The sequence below is a fragment of the Passer domesticus genome, chromosome 4 (genome assembly GCF_036417665.1).
Source record: "Passer domesticus isolate bPasDom1 chromosome 4, bPasDom1.hap1, whole genome shotgun sequence".
In the NCBI taxonomy this organism is placed as follows: domain Eukaryota; kingdom Metazoa; phylum Chordata; class Aves; order Passeriformes; family Passeridae; genus Passer; species Passer domesticus.
In genome coordinates this window covers 49,542,166-49,550,711 of record NC_087477.1, presented here as the reverse complement: position 1 = coordinate 49,550,711, position 8,546 = coordinate 49,542,166, and positions in this window count along the sequence as shown.

The following is an 8,546-nucleotide window of genomic DNA, read 5'->3' as shown; positions in this document are numbered from 1 at the left end:
GGTGATGGATTTAATTTAACCATTTACATTAGCCTGGAATTACCCAATATAATTTTCAACATATGACTTCTGAACATAGCCACCTCAAACTTTACATTTTGTAATAGAGGTAAATCTGGAAGGGGATTCTGATCTAAGGCTGTGATCTTTCCATTATTTGTGACAGGGGCTTTTGAGATTATGAATTTAATTTTGGCTTGTTGTAAACTAATCTGTGTCTTAATGGTGTTATTAATACGTTACATTCTTAAGTATTTAGTATCCATCTGCTTTTTAATTTTTTTATTGAAAAGTTTTACTAAAATATTCCTCTTCTTTTCTCCATCAGTGTACCTGTAATCCATTGGAAATGACAGTTCCTCTGTTGAGGAACACCAGTGTTGCCAGGATTTTTAGTGAAAAAGCCTCTGCTAGGATTTTTCCTGTCCTGAGGAGCTGAGAGCCTCAGGAAAGAAATGTAAACAATAACTGTCTGCTGCTGTGGAATGCCACAGGTGAATCTTCCATTGGTCCATGTGGGTTGTTTTCAATCAGTGACCAATCACAGCCACCTGTGCCAAGGCTTTGAGAGTCACAGGATTTTTGTTATTAATTCCTATTCTATTCTTGTCTTTGTAGCCTTCTAATCTTCTTCTCTCTCTTCTTTTAGTATAGTTGTAATGTGGTATTTTAGTATAATATATATCATAATAAATCAGCCTTCTGATCAACATGGAGTCAAGCCTCGTGTCCTCGCACCAGGGGTTGCAGTCTAAGCAAGACACCAGATCAACAGTCCATATGCTGCTTCAAATCATGGAGTACTTTGAACCTAGATATATTCCTTGTTGTGTGACTTGAGAGAGAGAGACTTGCAGAGACTACACTCCTTACCATTTGCTGACCAATATTGACCATGTGACCATTACAAGAAACTACATCTCTTGGAGCACACTCCAAAACCAAGATATGTAGAGGTAGTTAAACAATTCCACCTATGTATGAGGTATAGACAAAATGGTATCAACTCTTGATTTGTGAGCATGTTCTAGGTGGAGATAATCAGCTACAGCACAAAGTTAGCTTCCTAGGAAAAGACTTGGCAGAAGAATTAGAATGTCTCCTCAGCAAGTTCACTGATGATATGAAGCTGTGAGTTTAGTTTAGTGAGGAGTTTTTTGTGTTAGTAAGCAAAACTGGAGAAAGATCCAAAAATATATGAATTTGTTCAGACATGCTGACGGTAGTACACAAGTGATGCCTTTAAAATTTCTTTCCTGAATGTTTCTTTTATAGAGTAGTATTGGAGTAGAATTTAGAGTAGACCCTACTTAAATTCAGAAATAAAATGTTTGGGAAAAAAATTGAAAAGAAAAAGTTACTTTATAAGTTTGTACTGAAAGATATAACTCCATAAAGGTTCTTACCCCCTTCCCAGATACATACTCTTGTTGCTTTTAGACACTCAAATCTGTCAGCATAGATGCCTCTACCCATTCAGAACTGCATAATCTAATTTACAGTCATAGTTTAACTTCATTTGAAGAAACAATATGACAGCAATGTGCAACTGCCTCAGGGTGGGGACAGCAGATCTTACTGAGGCTGGGTATTCATGGGATAAGTACAGACAACCTTCTTGGCAATTTGTGAACACTACTCATAACTTTACTGCATCTTGAGACACAGTTTAGGGCCAGTAGTTTCGCTTGTTTTGTTGATGGATATCGGCTCATCCCAAATTAAATAAAAGTTGCTTCACTTGTCTGGAGGAGAAAAGAAAATGTTTAGAGTTTGCAGTAGTTTATTCAGATGGTAAAGTCTTTAAGCTAAAGTGTCCAGCAGTGCCTCTAGTCTATCTACATGTAAAACAGATAAAAAGAGAAAATTTGTATCTTGAGAGAAGCAGAAAAATTCTTTGTAGCATTCTTGCCTATATTGCATTTATATGTGCACTGCTCTGAGGTGTATTCACTTATGCTATATGTTTTACATTAAAGATTAACACCTCAAGGAAAAGAAAAGAAGTTAGGAGAATGTGATCCTGGTGAAGAATTTACCATACTTTCTTAGATGTTAAATGTCATACTTTAATGCTATATTGGAAGATATTAGGATAATATTTGTTCAAAAGCACAGGTAGCATTAGAAGGTTTGTGAAGCTGTAATAACAGAACAAAACAAATTATAAGTAATTGGGCAAAATACAGTGAGAGTGTCCTCATTCTCACGAGGATGGGGTTAATTTTTGTAGTAGCTGGGAGAGGGCATGGCTAGGACCAGAGGTTGTTCTGTACTACTCAGGTCATTGCCAAGGGTGGGAGGAAAGGACTCTTCCAGGGAGAAGTTGGGTGCCGCTGGTCCCGAGCCAGAGGGAGCGGTTGGGGTGACATGGCTTCAGTCAATTGAGCGCCGTGGTGACCATTTTTCCATGTGAATCACTTTCTCTCTTGTAAGTTTTGCTTTTACTATTGTTACTTTTATTTTGTTGGCTTTTTTTTTCCTATCTCATTGCCGTTTCCAGTAAATTGTTATCTCAATTCATGCATGATCTTTGCCTTTTGTGCCTCCAGTTCTCCTCTCCAGCCCTCTGCAAAGTGGGAGGGGAGGGAAAGGAGAAGCAAGGGAGTAGCAGGTGGTTTGGAGTGTCTCACTGAGAGTACTAAATTAGAGGATACTATTCTAAAACCACGAAAGAGGACCACAGCAAAAATGTTGCTCTATCCTAGCAGATGCAATAAGTTTTTACCTTTTTTTTGTGGCACAATAGTATGAATCTTAGTATCTTGCTATAAGCCTTTATCATTTGCATGTGTATATGCAGCACTCCATTTTAATTAGTCTGAAGTTTCCAGGCTTAGAAGGAATAGCAGGGGTCTCTAATTATCTTCACAAACTAGTGATCTGCCCAGAAAATGAGGAATGAATAAGCATTAAGCAGTCAGAGGCCAGTGCTTAATCACAGAGAGAAGCAGGAAGAGTGGAAGATAAAGAAATGCAATTTTTACTGATTTGGCAGGGCCCTTGTAATTACTAAAAATAATCCTTTTTTAGTAAAACACACTAATTCTAGATATAGAGATTTATGATTTATTCTTATCAGTGATGTTTGACTAGATATTTTAGAATATTTTTTTTTCCCCATATCTCTGCCATACTTCTGATCCTTTTATTTTACATGTGTCTGTTTAGGCATCAGTAGCATTTCTTGAAGGACTCTTTGGAGAATAATGTTTTCCAAGCATTGTTTGTAATTTTTCAGTCCAAGTTCAAAGGAAATAAAGACCATTCATTCCTTCCTTTGGAAAAAAAAAAAAAAAAGATGACATTGGGATTTAAATCATTGGTATTCACAAACTGGTCCTGACAAAAAAGGCTGAGGATTATCTCTTTAGCAACTTTTGAATCAAAGCTGCATTATTGATATGAAGCTAGGAAGGCTTTGCAATTCTTTATATAATTAAAAGCAACTGTTATTATGGAAATTTTTCAGAACAGCTGTTGTATTGGAAGAAAGGTTACACTCTTCTCTATCAGTAATCCCTTTAAATCTCTGACATGATTCATTGCTCCTCAGACAATGCCAGTGAATTAAACAAAACTGGATGCCTTCCATACATATATTTATTATTTGCAACCCTATCGGCAAGAAAGAATGCAAAACAGAACTCAAATTGGCTAATGCAAGTAATGTGAATGTCCCATTTTATGAACTTTGTTTCTATTTTTGTCTTCCAAAATACTCATTTTATCCAAAAGTGATGTCCAGCTTCCTGCCTGTCCCAAAGAGCTTACAATCACTTTATTCTTGAGCATTAGTCAAGGGTAACAATCTGGAAGGAAAGGATAGATCTTGCTGAGTTTGGTAAAGGCTAGAGACAGTTTTGATGTAGGATAAAAAGCTTTAGCTCTTTATGAATTTCTGCCTGTCCTTGTGGAGATTCAAAAAAGATTTTTCCTCCTGGCTGGAAGGAGGCAGCATATCATTACTGCAGCTGAGGTTTTCATTTTGTTCCTGGCTTTCAAGCCAGGAAAGCAAGGAAGGGCCAGCCAAGATATTTTTTTTTTTTCCTCAAGGGGTTAGGAGGAAGCAAAAAAAGAAAACAAGTGTGGGCCTCAAGGAGGAGAATTGGTAAATGGCTTGCTGGGTTTCAGAGTGAATAGATGTAGTGTATTTTCTAGACATGAGGAAAGTCAGAAACAAAGAAGCCTGGAATTGTACAGAGGTGAGAAGATGCCTCTTTTTCAAAGTCCAGCTCCTGGGGTGGAATAACCCCACGCAACAAGTGCTGGCCGGGGCTTTGTGTGGCGGCGAAGCAGCGTGGCAGGACGGGGCTGCCGGTGGCCCACGGGCACGGGGAGCGCGGCCGAGCGGGACAGCGGTTCCGCGGGTGCTGCTTTGTCATGATTCCATAGGGAACCATGGATTCTGCTAGGTTCCATCACAGGGAGCAATGGGTTCTGCTTAGTTATACCACGGGAAACCCCACCTGGGCTCCAGTGTGTAGCTTAGGATTTCTCAGCACAGGAAGGTTTTGACAAACTAAAGCAAATCCAGCCGAGCTCCACCAATATGTTTAGGAGCTGGAAGGCAAGAAGCTGAGAGAGCAGTGTTTGCTTAGCAGAAGAGAGCAACAAGGCTTTCTGCACTTCTTTCATTTCTGTCTTCACCTGCTTAAGAAAAAGTAAAGTTGTTAAGGATGCAGAGGCTCTTCTCAGAGGCTCACAGCAAAAGGACAAGAGGCAATGTAACACATTCAAGCATGGAAATATTTTTCTATATAAAGAAAAAAGAGAAATTAATGAAAAGAGGTTAAGAGCAGGAGTGGGTTGTCCAGAGCGCGTGTGAAATCTCCGTATTAAGGGAGTACTCTTGGGGTAAAACCCAATGGAAGCTGATGTCACTTTGAGTATTGCCTTGCTTTGAGTAGGTCTAGTTGAGCAGAGGTTTCCTCCAATCTGCTTGTTTCCTGTGGGTCTAAGGTCTACGTTCTTCATCAGCTAGATTGCACTTGCTGTGGTTTTGAATTCTGTGTGAAATTCTCTTGTTACTCAAACAAATTGCAAATTGTACGGTGCACATGCTGCCAACTCAGACTTCATTTATTTTTTCCCCTCCTGATAATGAAATATTGTATCTAAGTGCTGTTGGCAGAGGACTGTCAAAAACAATTGCTGATTAAACTGCTACAGCAGTAAGAGGTGGGCTTCTGTGCAAAAAACTTTCTGATGTTTTGTGAAGTGGGGAGAAGGTTGCTTTGGCAACAAGGTTATTTGGCTGAGTATAACCTTGACAGAACTTGAGGAGGAAGAGGTTTGACAGGAGTACTGGAAAGTTCAAAAAGGACAAAACCTTTCTTTAGGATGCACTTTTTCAGTGTAAGGGTTGGCAACATTGCAATACTGTGAATGATTTATTCCTTTTGCGGTCAGGTATTTTGAACTCTCTCTGTATTTCAGCCTTTGGCTTTAGTTCCCTCATGCAGATTTATGGTGATAATGGTGAGATTTTTATTTAGTGTGGACCATCACAGATAAGAGGGCCGTTTACAGGCAGCTGTGGACTGTACCTGTTCTATTGCCCATTTTTAAGTCAGATCTAATGAAAAATTAAAAAAGAGGCTATATAAATCAGCAAATAAAAGTGTCATTACTTTAGAAGGTTTTAGACATTGGAGTAACTAGGGAAAAAATAATGTTGGCTAATACTAAATAGAATCTGATGAAGAAAACTGAAAGAACTTCATAAAATAAAACAAAGTCTTTTACTGCACTACAGAAACACATTTGTAGGATTTATATCCGTAAATAGGATTAAATAATATCTGAATCAGGAAATGACACAGTAAGAATACCAGCTTGGGTTTAAGGAGACTCTTGGGTTTAAGGAGACTGCTGTTTTAAAATGCAGAGCACCTGGGCTCTTTTTGTAATAGTGGGAAACTTCCACTTGGCTTCCACTGTAGAGATTATATAACACGAACTATAGGGATTATTTATACAAATAGAATAAAAGCTGTTGAAACTCACAATGACCACTAAATGTCTTAATTTTTATTTATTTTTTCAGAGGGGGAAAGACCTTGCTTTAACCATTTGTATGCTGACTTGCCAGCAAGGAAATTGACACCAGGAGATTCAACCGCTGAAAAGCAGCTGTTACTATGTAATATTGTTGCTTACCACATAAGATCACCACCTGGGTTGGGAAATTATCCAGAGAATTCTGTGTCTGTAGAAGTCTCTGTACAAAGAAATTTAAATGCAGTTCAACTTCAGCTAAATAGAATTTGCTATCAAAGATTCAAAGGAAGATGATTTTCAGCTTAATATGCTCTTGTTTGGGAGCACTTTCATAAAATATGTTGCTTTGTTTTAGAAGTTGATGGTTTGAGTATTTTTTTTTCTTTAACCTGGGAATTTGCATCTCTCTACCTGCATTAACTAGTAAGCCTTCTTTTCAAAAAGTAGGAATGTGCTTCTGTAAAGAGCATTTTCAGTTATCTGGTTGCTGAACTGTCTCTCAGGTATCAGGAACAAAAAAGTTTAGAGCTCTTCTCTAGAGCCTTGTCAATACTCTTCATTTTCTGGCTTGCAGCAAGGAGCAAAAAAAGTCAATGAATTTCTCCTGTAATTGGTGTAATATGTTCCCTGTGGATAACATATCCAAGCAGGTGGGCAGCATTCTTTTACATCATCTATATCATCCAAGTAATCTCCAAACAAAGGGTATGATGAATTATGTTGTGAGGAGAAATGTCTGCCAAGGCACCCTGGGATTAGTGTTAAAGCTGGTTTTATTTAACATCTTCATTAATGATCTGGAAGAGGGAGTAAACAGACCATTAATTGAATTGGCAGAAATAATTCTGGGATCCTAGCTAGACTAGAAATAAATGCAGACTAAAAACAAAGACATGTATAAAGAAGATAAGAACAATTTATGAAGACAGTTTGTCTTTGTCTGCAGCCATGTTTGTGTTATTTTACAGATTGTGATTGTTTATACTTTTATATGAGCCACACATTGAAACACTGTTTAGATGCAATGAAACCCTCAGCAGCTTGAGAGAAGTAACAGCTACATAAGATACAGGGTTTCCTTTTTAGCAAGGGTGAGAGGCAAGGTAGTAGAAAAGGTGCAGTTTGGTTCTTACTTGAGCAAAAGAGTAAACTACAGTGATCTTCAGAGACAACATCTACCCTATACATTTAACTGTCAATATCAGTTTACCTTTTATCAGTACAGTAATTTTTGACCAATTGTAAAGTATTGAAGTGAAAGGAGATTACTAGAATTTGTCAGACCCCTCTACAGGTGCCCCAACTTGATACTGGTAACTACTTCTTTAGATTTTTCAGGTGGATTAATTTACTTCATATTTTTATGAGTAGCTTTTAGATATGCAAAATTGCATATGGTCTAACAATGTCACAAAACTTATTTGATTATAAGATTTTCTAGAAACAGTGGTGTGGGTTTTTTAATTAAATATCCTTAAATTCCTTACTGAAATAATTTTGTATCAGCAGTGTCATGATTTTGATAGGGTTCCATATCAATCTATCCATGCTGCAATCACCACTATAGTTTCCTGTTTAAAAATTATGTTTAAAAGAAAAATGAAACATTTATGTGCCAGTTTTATACAAGGTATCGTAAAGTTTGCAAAAGAATAACTATAATAACCAGCTCTAAAATTGAGACACGTACAAACAACATAGAATAAAAATCTGCTTGATTTTTCAGAAGCTGTGAATGTAGTTCATGTGTAATGATCTGTGTGGGATGTGTATAGGTAAGACATGTTCCCTCTGCCTGTCAATGAGACAGAGATGTCTAGACCACAGTAATGTGGGCTTTATGCATCCCTTGGAAAAGTCCCTTGTTTCTGTAAATCACGGATAAATCTGCACAGCATGTGTTAAGTTGGAAATAAGCAGGCTAACTGTAGGGCTCAGTGCTGCAGTTCTTGTGGTGCTTGGAGCTCTGCTTTAGTTCTACGTGCAAGCGAAGGAAGCAGGCTCCTGATCCAGCAGCGCTCTCAGGAGGAAGCTGGCAATATAGCAGAATCTGAATAAGTCAAAAACTAGGAAAGTATTACTGCAAGTGCATCTGTCAAACCGGGGGATGCAGGAGAAAATGAGGTGATGACAGGTTCGGCAGAAAGAGAAATAGCATAATATGAAGTGAGTTAATGATGCCAGCAATTTTTAGCAGTCGAGAAAGTAAGGGCTGCACAGGCAAGGTGGCACTTTATGATTTATGTGGAAGAGGTAGGCAAGGTGATATTTTTTGAAGTGTAGGTTTTAAGCTGCTAAGCTAAGTTCAGATGTTCGATTTCATTGTTGTCCAGGATATAATTTTAAAAACAGTTTTGCTGGAATTATTTGGTTATTCAGTGATTTGGTCTCTCTTGTGTTCCAGACTAAATTAGATTACTTACTATAAAGAAATATTTATTGATGATCAAGGGGTTTGGTTTTTTTGTGCCGCATCTATGCTGAAAAATTTTATTTAATTGAATTATTACTCCTGACTCACCTATGAAAAAAACTTTAATTGA